General features: G+C 45.5%; 2 pseudogenes; both read left to right on the top strand.

The window, feature by feature from the left end:
* Positions 1-8,297: 8,297 nt before the first annotated feature.
* LOC148519573 (Ig-like V-type domain-containing protein FAM187A pseudogene) lies at positions 8,298-9,505 on the top strand (annotated as a pseudogene).
* A 14,982-nt stretch (positions 9,506-24,487) lies between these two features.
* Positions 24,488-25,765, top strand: LOC148519572 (Ig-like V-type domain-containing protein FAM187A pseudogene; annotated as a pseudogene).
* The last annotated feature ends 315 nt before the right edge of the window (positions 25,766-26,080 follow it).

Genomic DNA, 26,080 nt, shown 5'->3' with positions numbered 1-26,080 from the left:
GATCGACAAGGAGGCGGCCGTTCAGGATGCAAGTCCCTGATTCAGTGCGACCGCTTGCAACTAACGACCGCCTCTGAATGAGGGCCACTATGTGATTCTTGATACCAGCGTTGGATTTTACCTAGTCACTGCCTAGCAGTGACAGTGACTTACCATTGGAAGCACTATCTGCTAATCACTGATGGACAAGCAGCCCCAGGTGGCGGAGTTTTCTCAGCCTGGGACCGCCAGTCCAGACTGCAACAGCGCTTCCAATGCAAAGCCACTCCCCTGCTATCATGTCCTCCCTACCCTGCTACGAGCGGCTACAGCTGATGCAATCCCTAGAAGCTGGACGGCTTGTTAATTGGTGAGCATGCACTGGATCGTGATCCCACACATGCACACATTTACAGACACACAGCCACACAGGTAAGATGGTTAAATCTCCCGAAGGTAGTAAATGCAGTTTAAGCAGACTTCAGCATAGTGATCTATAGGTAACTAGGGGCAATGCTCTGTCTATACTGAACTAGTTTGCATTCACTGAAGCTGGGAGAGCAATGCACCATGGGAGGATGTATAACTGCCAATTATTGCATACTCTTATTCTCTACTCACTATAACAGCGTTATCATACTCGCATAGATGTCTCAGGTAGTCACTACCCCTCAGCCTAACATTCTTCTCCTATAAAATAACCAGAGCTGTAGCATAGAGCTCTGGCGGCTGTAGCAAGTACATGCTATGACTTCCCCTATCCACAGGGCTAAAATTAGCCACATGTCTCTTACACGCCCCTAAGACTTCCCCACATGCCCTACAGACCACCCCACATAACCTACAGACCACTCCATATGCCAGTAGACCTCTCCACCTGACCCTTACTTGTCCAATACACCCTCCCAGATGCCATCAGGCTAAATTATAGACTCATAAATGAAATGTATACAGTTCATATATATATATATATATTCCCAAAATCTGCCGGCACTCAAAATATAAAGTCACATCTGGCCTTGGTGTCCATATCAATGGTAGCATACATATAATCCAAAAAGGAGATAGGCACTCAGGGCACAATATATATGTAAAAAAGAAAAGTGTATTGAAGCAATGTTTCGGGGCACCAGCCCCTTCGTCAGGACACACTGTAGAAACAAAAAAAAATATATATATATAAAAATCTTTAAAGGATTAAAACAATTCTTTATTTAAAATAAAATAAGGTTATTTTATTTTCAGTGGTACAACTACTGCCATAACACTTGATAAATAGGCTTCCCCATGCAAAGACACTACAACTGCAGACAAGGGTTACTACTGGCGATAGTTGTGTTATCGCTGGTGATGACCATTGGAAGTGAAAGAGCCCTTGTGATTTATTAAAGGAAAATTGTGCATGCCTGGCATTCTAAGATTCAATTATGTGGCGTATGACATGGTTGTGTCTCTGTTAATCAATGCCAATTCTGAACAGCAGCCATAGGGAGGAGGGCAGAGGCACTGATGGTGAAGGGGTCAGGGGCAGAGAAGGGAAAGGGTACACTGCCTATAGGCACGGGGACTGATTCGTAGCCCCCAACTATAGGTAGGGAGGAGGGCAGAGGCACACATGGGGAAGGGGTTGGAGGCATTTAGTAGAGGGCAGAGAGGCAGCTGATGAAGGGGCAGAGGCACAACTGGAGAACTTCTGAGTGCCTCTATTAATGTGCACCACAGCTTCTCACACTGGGCGGGATGCACTATTATAAATTATGTGGCCAAACCCCCTTAAAAATCCATTTTTTGGAGGTTTGACTGCATTTCTCATATGCACCAAGCTTTGAAGGCAAAGCTTTTCGCAGCTTGGCCTTGGCGGGCAAGTGACTGGGAGGTGGCTTGTGGTGCACAAAAAAATAGTCAGTTTCGTGAGTGTGTTATGGGCATGCCGCAGGTATGTCAGTGTAAGCAGCTGCGCACACAGCTGCAGGCACAGGAGGCCGCGGTCAGATGGAGAAAGGGCACCTGCCACAGGGTCGGTGCAAGTTTCGGTGGTCCAACCAATGGTGATGAATAAGGACACATCAATCAGTATTGCAGCATGCCCGGGTGCTAATAGAGAAATGCGTCAAGGTCTCTGATTACTTTACAGGACATACGGTCTGGCTGCCACCTTGCAGCTAACTGCTTCATTCAGTGATGGCAGCCTCAGTCTCTGCACCACTGAGCTTACTGCTTGCTTTTGGCCAGCTGCCGGGATTTCATTTCACAAGCGGTCAGCATCTCTGCTGCCCCTGCATCTCTAAACAAGCTGGCTGCACTTTTTGGTGCCTCATCATCCTCTGTGCAGGGTTGTCTTAACAGCAGTGTGGGCCCTGAGCAAAGCAATGCACTGGGGCCCCTACCCACCCATTCATGGAAAAATATGTAAATGGTCAGTAAAATTAAAACCTCCTGCATGCCCATCAGACCTCTCACACATGTTGGAGGATGAAGTGAGACTGAGGTGAGTACTCGTCACCTGGGGGGTGGGGGTTAGATCAGAATACAGTGCACCGGCGGCCGGCTTATAAAAATATCACAAATTTACCAACTGGTCACTGCTGCAGTGGGGTAGGTTGGTGGGCCCCTACAAGCTTCGGGCCCTTGGGCAACTGCCCAACAAGCCCAATGGAAGAGATGGCCCTGCCTCTGTGAGCTTGTAAAGCTGAGGGAGTGTACATTCCATCAAACCACACATGCTAACATGCCTTTTGGGTCATCAAACTGGATCATCTAAGTTGACACATGTTTCATAACAATCTGTACATTCTGACTTTATTTCTCATTTTAATGGTTTGTTTTTTTAAACAGTTACTAATGGAATAAATGTTTCAACAACACTACCAGTTTCTGCATACAATTACGGTGTCCCAATGCTACACCTTCCCTTTCTTCCATCTCCAATTAGAAGAATTGCAGTTCTGGTGATAGTAGCTAAACACAGTTATAGATAACCCCATTCCACGGCACATTATATCCCTCGTTTTTTATAACATGTTTGCATTTAATGTGTCTGTAGTTTACTAAATTGTCTAAGCATCTTAAATATGGCTCTGTTCCTTTCCTTTGGAAATATTCTGCCTTTATCTTGGCTACACCAACCTGCAAATTCTTTGATAAACCCGACTGGCTGTTTCCAGCAGCAACTAGTCTTAAACAGGTATCCGGTTGACTGGTCGACATTAAAATGTTTGCCACCAGAAGGTCGACACATTCTGAATGACTAGTCAGAAGGTCAACATGGTCGTTAGATCCACCACCAATATTTAGACCTGTATTTAGGTGGATATGGTTAAATGGTCGACACATTCAAGAGGTCAACACAAAAATTTCGACATACTGTTTTCTGATGATTTTTAGGGTTAGAGTAATTTTTTAAGGTTAGGGTTAGGCCTAAACAACCTATAAAACATATCTCAAAATTTTTGTGTCATGTTAAATGTCAGCCTTTTGAATGTGTCAACCGTTTAACCATGTCGACATAACTACATGTCTTTATATTGGTGGCCGACCTAATGACCATGTCTATTTTCTTACTGTCAACATTCAGAACCTGTCAACCTTCCTTCTAGTTTGAACCTTCAGACTATCGACCAGTCATACCACGCCCTTTCTATGGCTTAGGTAGGACGCCATGAATATTATTGGAACACTGAGGCCATTTTATGTGAAAATAAATCTTAATTTTATAAGAGTGTAGTTAATATTCTAGTGTATTTATCAGTGAAACAACGTTTTCTACTTCTGGATTTCTGTAATGAGGAAATTTATTTGGATGCTGCCCTATACAAATATTTGGAATCTTATCATTGCTTTGGACAAACACTAGCATTTTAATAGAGTTGAAGCCCTAGAAATCCTGTATGTCATGATTCAGCTAAATTTCAACTCAGGCATGCCAATCATGGCAAATTTCGATCAGTTTCAAAATACTTTAAAATAAATTATTAATAATAATAATAATAATGATGATAATAATATAATTAAAATAGCAGTTATAAGACAGTAACTCACATAACTATGCATTACAAAAGTGGTATGCCGAACAACATCTTTGGACGTATAAAGCTGGCCATACACGGTGCGATATGCACCGTGCGACGCGATGGGGGATCTGACATCTGGCATATCGGGCGGTCCCCACACATGACAAGGACAAGCTGTGGCTTGGGATAAAGATGATGAAAGGCTTTATAGAACAACACATCTAGTTGGGCCTAAAGACTCTAAGAGAGTGTACATTGACCATGGAAACCATCTGAACTTCCTTTCTGTAGAGTTCAGTGACATAGGAGTCTACTACTGCTGGCTTCAGGGGAAGATGAAGGCTGGATTTAGGTTGGCTGTGCAAACGGAGAATGTCAAAAATCAACTCAGTGATCCAGAGTCTATTGCTACCATCAAAGACATTAGCAGCTTTTTCTTCTGTTTATACAGGTGCAGAGCAAGAAGAAGATGAATAAAGTGTTGCCACTACAATTTCAGATGTGTGCCATTATAACTGCAGAGTCATAGTCTGCCTGGGCAGAAGTACGCTACAGAGACCGCTGCCTGGCCACAATTCCACTACAGAGGTGCGATCGGGTGGCCGACCGCCTGATATGTCAGCTCCCCCACCCGCATAGCGCTGCATGGGATCGCGCATCGCATCCCCAGATTGACTGAACCTGTAGTAAGATCTGGGGGTGCAATGTACGACCCCACAGGTGCACGCTCTGTCCAATATCAGGCCCATACACTGTACTATAGAGCAGCCAAATCGTACCAATCCGTCGGATTGGCTGCTTTATCGCACCGTGTATGGACACCTTAAGATCTACTTGTTTATGAAAACACAATGATACTTTTCAGAAAATACAAGTAGCCATAGGGATCATTGGGCCTGATTCAGACCCACTCACGAGCGGCTGTCCGCTCGCAAGTGGGTCTTTGGTCTGCACTGAGCATGCGCACGATGGAGGGAGCTCCGTCGTGCGCATGCGCCAGACGCGATGAGCGAAGGACTTTCCTTCGCTCGTTGTGTCTGATCAAAGGGGGCGTGCTGTCGATGTTGATTGACAGCACGCCCCCTTTGGTGGGCGTGCCGGGGGCGTGCTTCCCTGACAGGGGCGTTCCCAAGGGAACGCCTATCGCCAGAAGCCGGCCCACTGACATCACTAGTGATGTCAGTGGGAGTGATTTTGGCTATGATAGAGCCAAAATCACTCCGGGCCTTGCGGTTGAAAACCTCAACCGCAGGCTCCGGCTCGCAGTGGTGACCCACAGCTATACGAGCGTCCAGGAGGACGCTCCATAATTATGGAGGGCGGCCCTCATTCAGAGCGAGCGCTCTGCTCAGAGCGTACGGCTCTGAATGAGGGCCATTGTTCCTTATAATCAATACAGGGAAATGATACTAAAGTTCCCTTTTAAATGAATATCTCTATATAAATGTTTTTTTTAATGTAACAGTTTCATAATGAGGGAGATTGCTAGGAGTAAATTTAATAAGATGGAAGTTCTGTTTAAGAAATGATGTTGCTCATAGCAACCAATCAGATTCTACTTCTCATTTATCTAGCACCTTCTAGAAGATAATACCTGGAATCTGATTGGTTGCTATGGACAACATCACTTCTTAATAGAACTCCCATCTTAGTAAATTTACACCCTAGACTCTTTAGGGAGTCAGGGCTATTTCAGGGAGTCTTCCTGACAATCAGGGACAGTTGGCAAGTATGGGCCAAGGGCAAGCCAGCACCTCATTAAGCAAGGCCTCATAAAGCAGGTTAGTAGGTAAGTCTGGAAGCAGCCTCTGACATGTTCCGCCCTCAATTAGAGGGTTTTTTCCAAGAGAATGAACCCCCAGAACACTTCCATCTCCTTTTATAAGAGCAGGGATCTCAATTTACTGTCGATCAATTAATTATTCCACCTATGAGAGCCGCAGGTACAGCAATATTTAGCAAATATATAACACACAGTTCTTCTATGCAAAACAAAAAGTAGAATGTGTATTGGCTTAGATAAATAACAAATAAATACATAATTTATCCAGATTTGTAACTGTCCCCATAAAATACACATAAACTACTCATAAAATAAAAACATATATATAACAATCCTGAAAATGTACAAATGCAAAATACCAGATTATAACCATGGACCTTTCCGCTCGTTCCCCCTTCTCTCTAACCTCAACACTATCACACCTCCAATCAGATTTGCAGAGTCTAAGGGCCAGATGTACTAATCCTTGGAGAGTGATAAAGTGGAATGAGATAAAGTACTAGCCAATCAGCTCCTGTCATTTTTCAACCACGGCCTGTCCACTGTATCACACTCCCAGGCTTAGTACATCTCACCCTAAATATACACAAATAGTTCAGTCTATAAAAAGATACGTAACCTGGCACATCAACATTATATGTATCTAGTATGGACAAGATCTAAACATCCGGCCTAGAATTGGCCTTATTAATGTTGTTCTCTATTTTATAGAATCAAAAAGCAATAAATTAATGTGGAAATAAAAAGAGAAGATTATTCTTTTATGTCAAATATAACCCCAATATATTCCCTATCTGGGATCAAACTCATAACATTCAGTGTGGGAGACCAGAACCCAAACCACTAGACTAACTCCCCTAATGATGAATAACTTAGTACATTGAGACATAAATAAAGTAATTATATTTATATATTGTGTCTTGGCTTACCTTCCATACCAGTGGTACTCATATATATATATATTTATCATTTTTTATCTTATCAGCACTGTTCCATTGTATAAATATGCAAATATGGTCCTCGTCCAAGTTGTGCAAAGTAACTCTGATCATTGAGGAGATAAGGGCTCAGTAAGATGAGCATTCTATGAGGAAGCTCAGGTGCCACCATCCACTTTATCAGACTGGAAAATACTTGCTCAGAAGATGACAAATCACTTTTTTATTTTGTAAGTTATAAATCAATTGTTAAATTGTCAGAACTCACCTGAATGGACAAACTGCAACATTGAAGAGTTTCTACCAGGTGGTCCGGCGCTAAGTTTCTCTGCACCCAGCGTCGTCTTGTGCTGCAATGTCGCCCCTTCCCTCCCCCTCTCCCTCCCTCTGCGTTTATACCAATACCGCCAGTGGGTGGCGGTGGTGAGCTCCTCTAAAATAATGTTAAGGCAGGGAGCAGGGCTGTGTCCTTCAGGCTATGGCGCTCCAGGTGACGGCCCTGCTAGCCCGTACCTTGAGCCGCCTCTGGTTTCTACATAATTTTCCATACTGATACAAATTCAAGAAAGAGCAATCTGTGTTCTGCTGGTCTGTGTGCTGGTCTGACAGTAGCTGGAGATTACACCTAAACTCTGTGTCCTCAGCTGCACAACTAATTGTAACTAAATAGCATTAGCCCAAGTTTAAAAATAAACAGCAACTAAACGGGTTATTGTTAGTTTTAGGCTAAATAGTATTATTTTAAGCATGTCAACATTAAGGTGTCACATAATAAATGTCAACATTCTGCAAGTTGACATATCATACCACACCCTACAAATGAAGTAGATATATGTGTCATTGATGCTGTATTACATGCATATACAATATTAGTAATTTATAGTCCCCGCTGGTAAAACTGCAATAATATACCAGTGCAAAAGAGAAGAGAGTGTGGTGCACTTACTCATTGCTCACATTACATCAGGTTCCCAGTACTAATGTAAGAGCTTCATGGGGTGGAGATCAGATCTGTATGGAGCCAATAGTGGCCTTTGTATAAACCATTCTCTTCCCAATCACCGCTGTTATCCTGATTACATGATGTATATGTACAATATGGGCTTTGCTAGTTATAGAAAATCTTGCATGCACCAAGCATATACATTCTATAATACTAGAAGTGGGACGTGTGAGGCTATGGGAGGTTCTGTCTGATTGATCTTGTTTTTAATATAAGGAACAAACTAATAATTATAAGAAATGGTCCAAGGGCCATAATGTCAGTAAGTATCTACTACATTCCAGGTACAACATAATTCCTTTTATCTCATACATTAATGTCTAGCAAATGTATGTTGGATAATTATGGTCTAATATCATTAATTCTTCCTGTGTAACATGTAGTTATCAAATGTTAATGGATAAGTGTGTCTGGGCCGTTTCCATGGTAACAATGGATTGTTGCATCATAGTAACAGAGTAGACAATGTAAGTGGTTACTCAGCTGGTCACTCATTTGTCACATGTGACAAGAGAAGACTAATTTTCTGCTTTGCTGTTACTATATTTTGTGTTCTATCCTGAACACAATATTTTTCGTCGGTGATGACTCCCAGAAGTCTTCACCTTATGTTTCTTGTGGCTGCTGCATTCATTTATATTATGCCGGCTTGTGGCTTTGAGCTGGTTGAAAAAAAGGACATCTTCAGGACCATTCACTGCCCAGCGTTCCTGCTCTTTGATACAGCTGAGTTCCTGTCGGACACGACCATTGTGCTTACTTGCCACTGCAAGCGTGAAGAGTTTAAATCTGTGGTGTGGTACTATCAGAAGACCATTGGTGGTGAGCTCACCAAGGTGCTCTCAGATGTTGGCAAAATACCCCAAGTGGACAGTAACAACCTGCACAGTAATTATGACACCCTGCATAGGTTCAGCATCCGTGAATACAACCTCATCATTTTCAAGTCACAAAAAAAAGATTCCGGGCACTACATCTGTGGCACACAGGGCAAGCAGTTCTTCTATGGCTATAGTGTTGACATTCAGGAATCCCAAAAAGCACATGTAGTATTTGAAGACCAGAATGAGCACGCACAAGATGACCTGGAAATGAGACTTTGTGTCCTTCACTAGTTTTTCGGACTGGACTGTATGTGATCGCTGTGATGTGAAAGGAGAGAAAAGGAGACTTGGCTTTTGCTATGTAAGTAGTAACTACCTTTACCCAAGATATCGTCTCCCCAACAAAGATGTGACTCCATGTGGATCCGGTGCTGTTCCAGCAAGATTTCAAAAATATCTTACCAATCGCAGACCAGAAATCTTGATCAAGAGCTGTATGACTCCCTGCAGAAAGGCACTAACAGGAATCCTAGGAAATATCCAAAATTTGAAAAGTGGGGTGATGAAACTTAAAGATCGCATTCCTTGGCTGCCCAAGTTACCCAAGGTACCAACTCAAATGTACGCTAAGCCTGTAGGCAGCAGCCTGATCATTGAGTGTCCAGGAGCCATGCCAGGACAAGCTGTGGCTTGGGATAAAGATGATGAAAGGCTTTACAGAACAACACATCTAGTTGGGCCTAAAGACTCTAAGAGAGTGTACATTGACCATGGAAACCATCTGAACTTCCGCTCTTTAGAGCTCAGTGACATAAGAATCTGAGAATGTCAAAAATCAACTCAGTGATCCAGAGTCTATTGCTACCATCAAAGACATTAGCAGCTTTTTCTTCTGTATATTCATCATCTTCTTGCTCTGCACCTGTATAAAGTGCTGCCACTACAATTTCAGATGTATGCCATTATAACTGTAGAGTCATAGTCTGCCTGGGCACAAGTACGCTACAGAGACCGCTGCCTGGCCACAATTCCGCTACAGAGGTCAGTGCCTATCCACAAGACAACTCCAAAAGCCAATTCCCAGCCAAAACGCACCTCCACTGCTTGGCCACAAATCAGCACTAAAGGCCGCTGGACAACCATAAGATCTCCCTAGAGTCTGCTGGATGGCCACAAAATCTCCACAGAAGATGCTGGACAGCCACAGTACCATCACAGATGCCACTGAATGGCCACAATACCAACCCAGAAGCTGCTGTAATGGACACATGTCTACCTAAAATGCCACATCCAAGGACGCTAAATGGCCACAACTTCACCTCCTGAGGATGCTCCCTGGCCGCAGTTCCACTATAGATGCCACGGGATGGCTACAAGATCTCCGCAGAAGACACTGGATGGCCACAAGACCGCCAAAGAGGCCAGTGAGCAGTCGCAGGTCTGCCCCTGATAACCTACGTGGCCACAACTCCACTTCTAAGGACACTGCCTGGCCACAATCCACTCCAGAGGCCGCTGTCCGATTATACTTTAATATAAAATAAAATACTGTATTTGTTTTTCGCTATAACTTGGTCTGTAGATCTTTTGATCCACCCTCCCCCATCGCCTCATCCAGACCTCCCTGCCCCATGACACTCTTACACATAAAAATAGAACATATACCCAATACAATTCTCAAAAGACATTGGATATTTAGAATACTATACTCTGTACCCATATATATTATATGATTAGATATTCTCAGTAAAAATAATGAATATTATATGTACACACTTTATGTCACAGCATAACCTGATCCAGCACCCTTCTTCATTATATCAAATTATATCACATATCTCTGCTCATTATATTATCACACATTTGAGCTTACACATATTTATATCATTCACATGTTTCGATCACCTAGGTCTTCTTTATCACATCATATATGTAGTATAAGATTATGGTATAAATATTCCATCACATTTACACTATTCACAAATATAGATTTAGAAATGAAACCCCTCACACACAAATTAGAACACAATATATATCGCCTAAGTCACGATATTCATGACAATATATGTCTTACTTCTAATCATGTTTTCAAACAGAATGTCCGTATATCACATTAGGATTTATACAGGTGTGTCCTTTTACACTGTGGCTGGAGTTGCGCCAAAAATTCCCTCTCGGCGCACCATACCTCACGTGACCTGACCACGCGTCTTTCTCACTGAAAATGTGCTACTTATTTACATAAATAAAACAACTGGGAGTGACAAAAGGAATCAGTATGTAATGCCGGCTGTCGGAATGTCTCCTGTCAATATACCAACAGCCACTGGCGTGACAGGGGGGTGCGGGCCGCACCGGGTAACCCCATCCGAGGGGGTGACACCAAATTAGCAGAGCTGCTCTGCTATTTTGGTGTCACGCCCTCGGATGGTGTCACCCGGTGCGGCCGCACTCGTGAGAGGCAGGGGAGAGGCTGTTTCCTGTCCAGCAGCTGCTGCTGCTCTGAGCCGAGCTTGCTCAGCGGAGCAGCACAGCAACCCGTAGCCTCTCCCCTGCCCATTGACTGCAGAGGACGGGGGCGTGATGCATCCCCAAGTTTGTCAAACATAAATGGGTGTGGATTCGCGGGACAAAGCCACGCCCACTTCCTCCCCGGCACACGCGAGAATATGGCCCCAGACTGACCATCGCACCGGGTGCAATCAAGGTAAGTGATGCCACTGCCGACAGCAGCATCCTGATGGTTGGTATCCCGACAGGGGTTGGGTAAGTATACTTACCCTCCCCTTTCTCCCCCTACCCTTAACCCCCCCTTCTTGCAGCCTAATCCTAAGCCTCCCCACCCAGCACTCTAACCCGCCCCATCAGTGCCTAATCTAAATCTCCCCTTTTCATTCCAAAATCTAACCTTCCTCCCTTAGTGCCTAACCCTAACTCGCCCCAGTGGTGCCTAACGCTAACTTCCCCCCTACGGGTGCCTGACCCTAACCACCCCACCCCCAAAACCTAACCCTAACCCCGCTACGCTGCCTAAACTTAACCCTCCCCTCCAAAGCCGTAACTAGACTATTTCGTGCCCTGTGCCAGAGAGAGCATCGGCACGCCCTCCCCACCCCCAATTTTTTAAATAAGAACATGAAAAAGGGCCATTGCCTCATGGGGAAGAGATAGGTGAGGCCAGGAGATGCTGGGGATAAAAGAGGAAGCTACAGGTGAGACTGACAATAAACAGGAAAATTGACAGGCCCAAACAGCGCCCCATGCTCTGCAGTGCCCTGTGCAATGGTACAGGTCGCACCACCCTGGTTACAGCCATGCGCCCCCCCCGCCCCCCGTGACTAACAGCTAAGACGCTCCCAACTTACCTTCATTCGGGGTGTCATCCTTCTGGATTCCAGCATCGGGATTAAGATAGGCGTCAGTATTTCAAGGCCTATCTTAAGTCCCATGTCGGGCTTCTCCCAACCGGATTCAGACCAGTGGCATGCCGTCCGCCAGTCTGATAACTACATCCCGTGACAAAACCATGGGCCTTATTCAGCAAGGATCGCAATTGCAAAGCAGCACGCAGGCTATAGATATATGATGTATGCACGCAGGTTATAGATATATGATGTATGCATGCAGGCTATAGATATATGATGTATCCATGCAGGCTATAGATATATGATGTATGCACGCAGGCTATAGATATATGATGTATGCACGCAGGTTATAGATATATGATGTATGCACACAGGCAGCTTTGCAGTTGCGATCCTGGCAGATATGGTAATGCACAGTAAGCATCACGTCCCCTGTGCATTACTTATCCGAGCTGTGTTGTCCAACGCAGCATCGGATACTCTGCGGGAACATCGGCCTGTTAAGGTGACCCATGGGGTCACGCAAGCCAGCCGTTGCAGTTGAGATGAAGATGCAAGGAAATCTCAGTCAGCCAATGGAGATCCTGGTCACTTCCCTCCCCCCCAACGGTGGCGACTCACCTCCATTTCAAGAAACAGAGGCCATCGCCGCCCCCTCCCCACCCCCAAACTGCTGCAGACTGCCAATCACTGCCAGTCTGCTACCAGTCTGCGTGCGGGATCGCACACCCGTTCTGCACTTGCGCAGAACGGGTCAGGCGCATGCGCAGATTCCCGATCATCAGGAATCTGTGTTCAGCACTGCTGAATAAGGTCCTATATTTTTATGTTACACTGATCAATTTGATGTGCAACATTTGTACATCTGTGTAAGACAGAGTGTGAATTTGTGCAAAAAGGGCTCCAATGCGAGCGGCCGAGGCTTTTCCTCAAGCCAAGTTCTGTTGTGCTTAATCTGCATCTTTGAACGTCTGTAAAGCTAATTCCTCTGCGGTTATTGTCACAGTCTAGCGTCTCTAGCACACTTTGAATGGCTTACCGCATACAGCGTAATGTAAACCTACAATAAACACATGTTAAAAATTACACTACTTGGGCAAGGCAGAGAGGAAATTTAAGCAAAGACTGGCATTGCACAGAAGTGCGATCCGCCAGGCTATAGAGTCAGGCCATAGTGACCAGCCAGTGGCTAGGCACTTTTCACAGGTTCGACATGGTGTGGCTTGCCTGAGAGCTATAATTATTGATCATGTGCCAATTTTGAAACGTAGTGGTAACAGGGGCAGATGTCTGCTTCAAAAAGAATCTAAGTGGATACATACTCTGGGTACCCTTACACCCAGGGGCTTGAACGAAACCTTGGGGTTAGTGTTTTTTGTATTGACAGCAAAGCTGATAGGGGCAAGGATACCTTGCCTTATATGCATTTGGGCAGGGTAACATGCAATATAATGTATTGGATGGAAGATTGAAATGCATGAGGGATTTTTTGTTTCCAATCACCCCTTTGCCCTGTTGCTTTATTTAGGCATAGTTGCTTGGAGCTCATTGTAGCTCATATGGTATCATGTCTTGTGTTTTGATCGTAGATCACGTTGTGAATTATCCTTAGGGGAAGAAATGGGACTCATAGGATGATCCTTGTTAGAGTTGGAAATATGGATATTTAAGTATTTGAATTCTTATTCAGTTTGTACAAAAGTGTATACCTCATGTGCGATTGTTGCAGTGCTGACAATGTAATTTTTAACATGTTTTTTTTGTATGTTTACATTACGCTCTGTGCAGTGGTGTTGGTTGCTTGGCAACCAGGTATTGAGCTCATGTGAGGGGGGCGAGGACTGATGATGTCACTAGACAGCGACGTGCTGTCTGGCCGCGATGCTGGGGATCTTGTCGGCTGGCGTCCCTCAGGTAAGATAATCCACAGTGTTAATTGTTTATGGGGGAGGGTATTTATATGTGGTGCTATTGCTGTATGTTTATTCTGTTTGTCCCTGACGACGGGGTAACTCCCAAAACGTAGGATGCATTAAAGGACGGTTTTATTACTTGCTGCACAGTCTCCAGAGTGCCTCATCATTGAATTCCTTACATTTGGCTGTTATTTACAACCCTGGAGGGCACCAGAGCATTTGTTTATATCAACAGGAGCGCCGGGTTCATGGATATCTATATATATATATATATATATATATATATATATATATATATATATATATATATATATATATATATATATATATATATATATATATTAGGGATGAGCGGGTTCGGATTTCTGAAATTCAAACCCCCCCGATCCGAGTCGTATCCGAGTCAGGCTCGACTTTTACCGCCTGACTCGGAACTGAAATCGAGGACAAACATCATAATCCCGCCTTCCGGATCTCGTGGGTTTTGGATTCTATAAAAGGTCCCCGCGTCGGCGCCATTTCTCACTCCGGCTGTGGACAGTGAAGAGGGAGGGTGGGAGCTAGGGCTGGCTGGGCTGTGTTGTGCTGCTGTTGTCCATAGGGGCTGGCTGGGCTGTGTTGTGCAGCCAGTTGCAGTCATAGGGGCTGTGTCCACTCCAAAGTCTATAGGGGCTGGCTGGACTATGTTGTGCTGTGTCCAATAAAGGCTGTAGTCCTAGAGGGGTGCTGTAGTGTTGTCCAGGGGGTGATCTGTGCATCAGGGGTGCTCCCCCAAAGTGCACTCCAAACAAAATAAAAAAAAAATATTTTTCTGTGTTTGTGAATTGTGTGCACTGTGGCTGCACGTGCATAAACACAGGAGCAGCGCCAAGCGTGTGTCTGTGTCCCATAAGTAAAGGGCTGGCTGGCTTGTCCGTTAAAGGGTGCTGTAACCCCCAAAGTGCACTCCAAAAAAAATAAAAAAATATATTTTCTTGTGAATTGTGTGCACAGTAGCCGCACGTCCATCAACAAAGTAGCGCCAAGCATGCGCCTGTGTCATAAGTGAAGGGCCGGCTGGCTCATCTGTTAAAGGGTGCTGTAACCCCCAAAGTGCACTCCAAAAAAAAAATATTTTCAGTGTTTGTGAATTGTGTGCACTGTATGAGCATCCTCAAAGCAGCAGCGCCAAGCGTGCGTCTTCCTGTTAAAGGGTGGTGTAACCCCCAAAGTGCACTCCAACAAAAATAAAACATTTTCTTTTGTGTTTGTGAATTTTCTGCACTGTACGTGCATCCTCAAAGCAGCAGCACCAAGCGTGCGTCTTCCTGTTAAAGGGTGGTGTAACCCCCAAAGTGCACTCCAACAAAAATAAAACATTTTCTTTTGTGTTTGTGAATTTTCTGCACTGTACGTGCATCCTCAAAGCAGCAGCACCAAGCGTGCGCCTGTCTGTTAAAGGGTGGTGTAACCCTCAAAGTGCGGTCCACAAAAAAAAAAAAAAAAAAATTTCTGTCTTTGTGAATTGTGTGCACTGTAACTGCACGTGCATCAACAAAGGAGCAGCGCTAAGCGTACACCTGTGTCCTATAAGTAAAGAGCTGGCTGGCTCATTTCTTAAAGGGTGGTGTAACCCACAAAGTGCACTAGTCTCCAACAAAAATAAAAAATGATTTTCTGTGTTTGTGTTCGCCTTAGCCGCACGTATATATCAATATAACATAAGTGGAGGACCAAACTTTCTCAAATAAAAATAAATTAGGGAAAGATCAAGAACCACTTCCTCCTAGTGCTGAAGCTGCTGCCACTAGTCATGACATAGACGATAACATGCCATCAACGTCGTCTGCCAAGGCCGATGCTCAATGTCATAGTAGAGGGCATATACAATTCCAAATGACAAAGTTCAGGAAAATGACCTTAAAAAAGACATTTAAATCATCTGAGGAGAAACGTAAACTTGCCAATATGCCATTTACGACACGGAGTGGCAAGGAACGGCTAAGGTCGATCCCTAGTATGTTCATGACTAGTGGTTCAGCTTCACATGACGATGGAAGCCCTCCTCCCACTAAAAAAATCAAAAGAGTTAAGCTGGCAAAAGCACAGCGAAGAACTGTGCGTTCTAAGAAGATATCACAAATCCCCAAGGAGAGTCCAAGTGTGGTGGTGGTTGCGATGCCTGACCTTCCCAGCACTGGACGGGAAGAGGTGGCTCTTTCCACCATTTGCACGCCCCCTGCAAGTGCTGAAAGGAGCACCCACAGTCCACTTGCTGATATGCAAATTGAAGATGTCACTGTTGAAGTACAACAGGATGAGGATACTGGTGTAGCTGGCGCTGAGGAGGAAGTTGGCGAGGAGGATTCTGATGGTGATGTGGTTTGTTTAAATCAGGGTCCGGGGGAGACAGTTGTTGTCCGTGGGATGAAAAAGCCCATCACGGTCATGCCTGGGCAGAAGACCAAACATTCCACCTCTTTGGTCTGGCAATATTTCTATCCAAATCCGGACAACAACTGTCTTGCCATATGTACCATTTGTAAAGGTGAAATAAGTAGGGCTAGGGACGTTAACCACCTAGGAACATCCTCCCTTATACGTCACCTGCAGCACGTTCATAGAAAGATACTGTCAAGTTCAGAAACTTTGGCTAAGACCGTAAGCAGTCCAGGAACACCTAAATCCCTTTGTCCTGTTGTATCCAAGCACCTGCAAACCACACCGTCAACTCCCTCCTCGTCAATTTCCTCCTTAGTCAGGATCGGAAGTAGTCCTGCAGGCCATGTCACTGGCATGACTGACTCTCCTATCCGGAATTCCTCCGGAGGATCCTACATTGCTACGCCTACTGCTGCCGCTGTTGCTGCTGGGAGTCGTTCATCATCCCAGAGAGGAAGTAGGAACACCACTACTTTTACTAAACAATTGACCCTCCAACAGTCCTTAGTGAGGAGGATGAAGTACGACAGCAGTCATCCTGAAGCAAAACGTATAACTGAGGCCTTGACTGCTATGTTGGTGTTAGACGTGCATCCAGTATCCGCCATTAGTGCAGTGGGATTTAGACAATTGATCGAGGTAGTGTGTCCCCGGTTCCAAATCCCGTCTAGATTCCACTTCACTAGGCAGGCGATACCGAGACTGTACAGAAACGTCAGAAAAAGTGTCCTCAGTGTCCTGAAAAATGCGGTTGTACCCAATGTCCACTTAACCACGGACATGTGGACAAGTGGAACAGGGCAGACTAAGGACTATATGACTGTGACAGCCCACTGGGTAGATGTATCACCTTACGCAGCAACAACAGCAGCGTCACCAGTAGCAGCATCTCAGAAACTCCAGCTCGTTCCAAGGCAGGCTACGCTGTGTATCACCGGTTTCAGTAAGAGGCACACCGCCGACAACCTCTTAGAGAAACTGAGGGAAATCATCGCCCAGTGGCTTACCCCACTTAGACTCTCCTGGGGATTTGTGATATCTGACAACGCCACCAATATTGTGCGGGCATTACATGTGGGCAAATTGTAGCACATCCCATATTTTGCTCACACAATAAATTTGGTGGTGCCGAATTTTCTGAAAAGCGACAGGGACGTGCAGGAGACGCTTTGGGTGGCACGAAAAATTTCTGGCCGCTTTCGCAATTCAGCAACTGCGTGCCAAAGACTGGAGCGCCAGGACACACTCTTGAACCTGCCCCTCCATTACCTGAAGCAAGAGGTTGTGACACGGTGGAACTCAACCCTCTATATGCTTCAGAGGATGGAGGAGCAGCAAAAGGCCATTCAAGCCTATACATGGAGGGGGTATACACCTGACTCAAGCGCAGTGGAGAATGATTTCCGTGTTGTGTTGTCTCCAGTTGTGTTGTCTCCAGCCCTTCTAACTTGCCACACGTGAAGTCAGTTCAGACACTGCCAGCTTGAGTCAGGTCATTCCCCTAATCAGGCTTTTGCAGAAGCAGCTGGAGAAAGTGAAGGAAGAGCTAAGACGGAGCGATTCCGCTCGGCATGTGGGACTTGTGGATGAAGCCCTTCATTCGCTTTGCTAGGATTCCAGGGTGGTCAATCTGTTGAAATCAAACTACTACATTTTGGCCACCCTGCTCAATCCTATGTTTAAAGCCTATGTGGTGTCTCTCTTTCCGGCCGACACAAGCCTGCAGAGGTGCAAAGACCTGCTGGTGAAAACACTGTCAGCTGAAGCAGAACGTGACACGTCCACAGCTCCTTCTTCATTTTCTACCGCAACTGGGGCTGCCAGGAAAAAACGTAGGTATCCTAAGCAACCCGCTGGCGGTGATGCAGGGCAGGCAGGACCAAGTTTGGACATCTTGTCCGGACTGAAGGACCTGACAACAATTTCTGACATGTCTACTGTCACTGCATATGATACTGTCACCATTGACAGAATGGTGGAGGATTACAGCAGTGACAGCATCCAAGTAGGCATGTCAGACAGTCCATACCTGTACTGGCAGGAAAAAGAGGCAATTTGGAGGCCCCTGTACAAACTGGCTCTATTTTACCTGAGTTGCCCCCCCTCCAGTGTGTACTCCGAAAGAGTGTTTAGTGCAGCCGGGAACCTTGTCAGCGAAAGGCGTAGGAGGTTGCTTCCACAAAATGTGGAGAAGATGTTGTTCATAAAAATGAATTATCAACTCTTCCAGGGAGACCAGCCTTCAGAACGTACAGAGGGACCTGTTGTGGTGGATTCCAGCGGGGACGAAGTAATACTCTGTGAGGATGAGGATGTACACAACACTGAAGAGGATGAGGAATCGGTGGATGAGGACGACATCTTGCCTCCGTAGAGCCAGTTTGTGCAGGGACAGATTAATTGTCAGCTTGTTTTGTGGGGGCCCAAACTAACCAATCATTTCAGCCACAGTCGTGTGGCAGACCCTGGCGCTGAAATGATTGGTTTGTTAAAGTGTGCATGTCCTGTTAATACAACATAAGGGTGGGTGGGAGAGCCGAAGGACAATTCCATCTTGCACCACTTTTTTTTCTTTGCATTATGTACTGTTTGGGGCCAAGTTTTTCAAACTAGTTATTGAGGTTAATAATAGCATAGGAGCAGAAAAACCCACAAATTCTGTGATTTTAGCTGTTTTTATGCTTTTTAAAAAAAAAATACAGATCCAAAACACAAAACCCAGAACCCAAAACACGGAAGCGTGGTTTTGGCAAAACCAATCCAGATCCAAAACACGAAGAAAGATCCAGATCCAAAACAAAACCAAAACACGAAAAGTGGCTGGTGCACACCCCTTTAATTAATGTTTATTATATTTGTGACCGCCTATCAGATACTGGGCTGTTCGTTATATCATTTTACAGCCAAATTTCAATCAGTTTCAAAATACTTAAAATAAATTGTTATTACTAATAATAATAATAATATAATTAAAATAACAGTTATAAGACAGTAACTCACATAACTATGCATTACAAAAGTGGTATGCCGAACAACATCTTTGGACATATAAAGCTGGCCATATATGGTGCGATATGCACCGTGCGACGTGATGGGGGATTCGGCGTCTGGCATATCGGGTGGTCCCCACACACGGTGTATATCGGGAGGCCGACCGCCTGATATGCCGGCTCCCCCCTCCCCTACCTGCATAGTCCTGCATGGGATCGCACATCGCATTCCCAGATTGACTGAACCTGCAGTAAGATTTGGGGGTGCGATGTACGACACCACAGGTGCGCGCTCTGCCAATATCAGGCCCATACACGGTACTATAGAGCAGCCAAATCGTACCAATCCGTCAGATCGGCTGCTTTATCGCACCGTATATGGGCACCTTAAGATCTACTTGTTTATGAAAACACAATGATACTTTTCAGAAAATACATGTAGCCATAGGGATCATTGGGCCTGATTCAGACCCACTCGCGAGCGGCTGTCCGCTCGCAAGTGGGTCGATGTTATGCACTGAGCATGCGCACGACGGAGGGAGCTCCGTCGTGCGCATGCGCCAGACGCAACGAGCGAAGGAAAGTCCTTCGCTCGTTGTGTCCGATCAAAGGGGGCGTGCTGTCAATGTTGATTGACAGCACGCCCCCTTTGGTGGGCGTGCCGGGGGCGTGCCTCCCTGACGGGGGCGTTCCCATGGGAACGCCTCCCGTCAGAAGCCGGCCCACTGACATCACTAGTGATGTCAGTGGGAGTGATTTTGGCTCTGATAGAGCCAAAATCACTCCGGAGCTTGCGGTTGAAAACCTCAACCGCAGGCTCCGGCTCGCAAATTCGATGGTCGCGATGGTCTCGACCATCGCGGCCATCACAAAGCACGCTCGTATAGCCTGTGGGTGGTGACCCACAGCTATACGAGCGTCCAGGAGGACGCTCCATGAAAATGGAGCCGGCCCTCATTCAGAGCGTGCGCTCTGCTCAGAGCGTACGGCTCTGAATGAGGGCCTTTGTTCCTTATAATCAATACAGGGAAATTATACTAAAGATCCCTTTTAAATGAATATCTCTCTATAAATGTTTTTTTTAATGTAACAGTTTCATAATGAGGGAGATTGCTAGGAGTAAATTTAATAAGATGGGAGTTCTGTTTAAGAAATTATGTTGCCCATAGCAACCAATCAGATTCTACTTCTCATTTATCTAGCACCTTCTAGAAGGTAATACCTGGAATCTGATTGGTTGCTATGGGCAACATCACTTCTTAATAGAACTCCCATCTTAGTAAATTTACCCTCTAGACTCTTTAGGGAGTCAGGGCTATTTCAGGGAATCTCCTGACAATCAGGGACAGTTGGCAAGTATGGGCCAAGGGCCAGCCAGCACCTCATTAAGCAAGGCCTCATAAAGCAGGTTAGTAGGTAAGTCTGGAAGCAGCCTCTGACATGTTCCGCCCTCAATTAGAGGGTTTTGTTCCAAGAGAATGAACCCCCAGAACACTTCCATCTCCTTTTATAAGAGCAGGGATCTCAATTTACTGTCGATCAATTAATTATTCCACCTATGAGAGCTGCAGGTACAGCAATATTTAGCAAATATATAACACACAGTTCTTCTAAGCAAAACAAAAAGTAGAATGTGTTTTGGCTTAGATAAATAACAAATAAATACATGATTTATCCAGATTTGTAACTGTCCCCATAAAAACACAAATAAACATATATATAACAATCCTGAAGGTATATAAATGCAAAATACAGGATTATAACCATGGACCTTTCTGCCAGTGGCGTAACTAGGGCAGGGCGGCGCGGGGGGGGGCGCCACCAGCCACGGTCTGGCCCGCCCTAGTTAGCCACCAGTGTAGCGCCGACCGCAGTGAGTGCGGTCAGCGCTACACATTTACACAGGACTGGCGCTAGGCTTCCTGCGCCGGTCCTATGCTGCACACCTAAGCCCGTTCCCTCCCCCTGAGCACTTGCCCAATAGCACCAGGAGGCGGGCTCAGGCTGTGCATAACACGCATCGCCGCCAGCGCTGGCGGCGATGCATGTGTTAAACAGCAGCCAATGAGAGTCAGATAGACTCTCATTGACTGCTGCAGCACCCACTGCAAGAGGCGGACTTCCGTCCGGGTCCTGCAGTGGGTAATGGGACAGACGTCATGACATCATGACGTCTCTCCCATTATGCTGAGCGCGCCAGCCCGGGAGGACTGGTGGGCGGCGGCGGGAGCGGTGTCGCGGTCCGTAGCAGCAGCGTGGATTCAGCTAAGGTATGTTTTTATATATTTTTTAAAAAAAACCTGTCAGCACTACTGGGGGCACAACGGAGGAGGGGGTGGCTACTACTGGGGGGACCTCTACTGGGGTGGGGGCACAACGGGGGGGGGGGGGTGGCTACTACTGGAGGCACCATTATTAGGAGGACCTCTACTGGGGGGGCTATTACTGGGGGCACCGTTATTGGGAGGACCTCTACTGGGGGGGGGGCTATTACAGGGGACACTTAATCAGGAGGGGGAACCTCAACTGGGGACCACTACTTGGGGGGGGGGACTACTACTGGGGGCATTATGAAAGGGGCCTACTACTAGGGGCACTGACCTGAGGGGACCACAACTGGGGGCAATAACAGGAAGGACCATTACAGGGACCACTGGAAAGGGGGGGTCACTACTGGGGGCCTGCATCAGGGGGACCACTACTGGGGGCACTGCATGGGAAGGGGGGGGACTACTGCTGGGGGCACTATATAAGGGGCTTACTGCTAGGGGCATTGCAGGGACCACTACAGGGGGCACTAGATACTGGGTGCCTGCATAAGGGGGACCACTACTGGGAAAACTGCATGTGGGGGACTACTGCTGGGGGCACTATATAAAGGGCACTGCATGGGGGGGGACTACTACTGGGGGCACTATATAAAGGGCACTGCATAAGGGGATACCGCTACTGGGTTCACAGCATTGTGGGGACTGCTACTGGGGGCACTGCATAAGGGGGAACAGTACATAGGGCACTGCATTTGGGGGGACCACTACTGGGGGCACTGAGTAAGGGGAACTAAATGGGGGCTGTATAAGGGGGACCACTACTGGGGGCACTGAGTAAGGGGAACTACTATGGGCCTGCATAAGAGGGACCACAACTGCATACTGGGGGTACTGTATAAGGGGTACTACTGGGGTTAAGGTGCATAAGGATAGGAATGTTCAGCATGAAAATAAAGGGGTGTTTCATGTTGACACGCCCCATTTTTAAGTGACCATGCCCATTTTTTTTCCGCGCGCGCACATATCGGGATGTTGGGGGGGAGGCTCCCTTCTCAAATTTGCCCTGGGCTCCAAATATCCTAGTATAGCCACTGCTTTCCGCACGTTCCCCCTTCTCTCTAACCTCAACACTATCACACCTCCAATCAGGTTTGCAGAGTCTAAGGGCCAGATGTACTAATCCTTGGAGAGTGATAAAGTGTAATGAGAGAAAGTACTAGCCAATCAGCTCCTAACTCTCATTTTTCAAAACACAGCCTGTCCACTGTATCACACTCCCAGGCTTAGTGCATCTCCCCCTAATTTTTATACAACTAGTTCAGTGACCCAAACCACTAGACTAACTCCCATAATGATGAATAACTTAGTACATTGAGACATAAATAAAGTAATTATATTTATATATTGTGTCTTGGCTTACCTTCCATACCTGTGGTATTCATATATATATATTTATCATTTTTTATCTTGTTATTAGCGCTGTTCCATTGTATAAATATGCAAATATGGTCCTCGTCCTAGTGGTGCAAAATAACTCTGATCATTGAGGAGATAAGGGCTCAGTAAGATGAGCATTCTATGAGGAAGCTCAGGTGCCACCATCCACTTTATCAGACTGGAAAATACTTGCTCAGAAGATGACAAATCACTTTTTTATTTTGTAAGTTATAAATCAATTGTTAAATTGTCAGAACTCACCTGAATGGACAAACTGCAACATTGAAGAGTTTCTACCAGGTGGTCCGGCGCTAAGTTTCTCTGCACCCAGCGTCGTCTTGTGCTGCAATGTCGCCCCTTCCCTCCCCCTCTAACTACCTCTGCGTTTATACCAATACCGCCAGTGGGTGGCGGTGGTGAGTGCCTCTAAAATAATGTTTAGGCAGGGAGCAGGGCTGTACCCTTCCAGGCTATGGCGCTCCAGGCGACGGCCCTGCTAGCCCGTACCTTGAGCCACCTCTGGTTTCTACATCATTTTCCATACTGATACAAATTCAAGAAAGAGCAATCTGTGTTCTGCTGGTCTGTGTGCTGGTCTGACAGTAACTGGAGATTACACCTAAACTCTGTGTCCTCAGCTGCACAACTAATTGTAACTAAATAGCATTAGCCCAAGTTTAAAAATAAACAGCAACTAAACGGGTTATTGGTAGTTTTAGGCTAAATAGTATTATTCTAAGCATGTCAACATTAAGGTGTCGCATAATAAATGTCAACATTCTGCAAGTTGACATATTATACCACACCCTACAAAGTAAGTAGATATGTGTCATTGATGCTATGTTACAGGCATATACAATATTAGTAATTTATAGTCCCCGCTGGTAAAACTGCAATAATATACCAGTGCAAAAGAGAAGAGAGTGTGGTGCACTTACTCATTGCTCACATTACATCAGGTCCCCAATATTAATGTAAGAGCTTCATGGGGTGGAGATCAGATCTGTATGGAGCCAATAGTGGCCTTTGTATAAACCATTCTCTTCCCAATCACAGCTGTTATCCTGATTACATGATGTATATGTACAATATGGGCTTTGCTAGTTATAGAAAATCTTGCATGCACCAAGCATATATATTCTATAATACTAGAAGTGGGACGTGTGAGGCTATGGGAGGTGCTGTCTGATTGATCTTGTTTTTAATATAAGGAACAAACTAATAATTCTAAGAAATGGTCCAAGGGCCATAATGTCAGTAAGTATCTACTACATTCCAGGTACAACATAATCCCTTTTATCTCATACATTAATGTGTAGCAAATGTATCCTGGATAATTATGGTCTAATATCATTAATTCTTCCTGTGTAACATGTAGTTATCAAATGTTAATGGATAAGTGTGTCTGGGCCGTTTCCATGGTAACAATGGATTGTTGCATCATAGTAACAGAGTAGACAATGTAAGTGTGACAAGAGAAGACTAATTTTCTGCTTTGCTGTTACTATATTTTGTGTTCTATCCTGAACACAATATTATTTTTCGTTGATGATGACTCCCAGAAGTCTTCACCTTATGTTTCTTGTGGCTGCTGCATTCATTTATATTATGCCGGCTTGTGGCTTTGAGCTGGTTGAAAAAAAGGACATCTTCAGGACCATTCACTGCCCAGCGTTCCTGCTCTTTGATAAATCTGAGTTCCTGTCGGACACGACCATTGTGCTTACTTGCCACTGCAAGCCTGAAGAGTTTAAATCTGTGGTGTGGTACTATCAGAAGACCATTGGTGGTGAGCTCACCAAGGTGCTCTCAGATGTCGGCGGAAAACCCCAACAGGACAGTAACAACCTGCACAGTAATTATGATACCCTGCATAGGTTCAGCATCCGTGAGTACAACCTAATCATTTTCAAGTCACAAAAAAAAGATTCCGGGCACTACATCTGTGGCACACAGGGCAAGCAGTTCTTCTATGGCTATAGTGTTGACATTCAGGAATCCCAAAAAGCACATGTAGTATTTGAAGACCAGAATGAGCACGCACAAGATGACCTGGAAATGAGAGACTTTGTGTCCTTCACTAGTTTTTCGGACTGGACTGTATGTGATCGCTGTGATGTGAAAGGAGAGAAAAGGAGACTGGGCTTTTGCTATGTAAGTAGTAACTACCTTTACCCAAGATATCGTCTCCCCAACAAAGATGTGGCTCCATGTGGATCCGGTGCTGTTCCAGCAAGATTTCAAAAATATCTTACCAATCGCAGACCAGAAATCTTGATCAAGAGCTGTATGACTCCCTGCAGAAAGGCACTAACAGGAATCCTAGGAAAGATCCAAAATTTGAAAAGTGGGACGATAAGTGGGGTGATGAAACTTAAAGATCGCATTCCTTGGCTGCCCAAGTTAACCAAGGTACCAACTCAAATGTACGCTAAGCCTGTAGGCAGCAGCCTGATCACTGAGTGTCCAGGAGCCATGCCAGGACAAGCTGTGGCTTGGGATAAAGATGATGAAAGGCTTTACAGAACAACACATCTAGTTGGGCCTAAAGACTCTAAGAGAGTGTACATTGACCATGGAAACCATCTGAACTTCCGCTCTTTAGAGCTCAGTGACATAGGAGTCTACTACTGCTGGCTTCAGGGGAAGATGAAGGTTGAATTTAGGTTGACTGTGCAAACTGAGAATGTCAAAAATCAACTCAGTGATCCAGAGTCTATTGCTACCATCAAAGACATTAGCAGCTTTTTCTTCTGTATATTCATCTTCTTCTTGCTCTGCACCTGTATAAAGTGCTGCCACTACAATTTCAGATGTGTGCCATTATAACTGCAGAGTCATAGTCTGCCTGGGCACAAGTACGCTACAGAGACCGCTGCCTGGCCACAACTCCACTACAGAGGTCAGTGCCTATCCACAAGACCACTCCAAAAGCCAATTCCCAGCCAAAACGCATCTCCACTGCTTGGCCACAAATCAGCACCAAAGGCCGCTGGACAACCTTAAGATCTCCCTAGATGCCGCTGAATGGCCACAATACCAACCCAGAAGCTGCTGTAATGGACACATGTCTACCTAAAAGGCCACATCCAAAGACGCTAAATGGCCACAACTTCACCTCTGAGGATGCTGCCTGGCTGCAAT

This window comes from Taudactylus pleione, unplaced genomic scaffold (assembly GCF_031769625.1).
Source record: "Taudactylus pleione unplaced genomic scaffold, aTauple2 ptg000188l, whole genome shotgun sequence".
NCBI classification, from domain to species: domain Eukaryota; kingdom Metazoa; phylum Chordata; class Amphibia; order Anura; family Myobatrachidae; genus Taudactylus; species Taudactylus pleione.
Note: the sequence above shows the minus strand (reverse complement) of the source record. Positions and strands in the feature narration are given on the sequence as shown.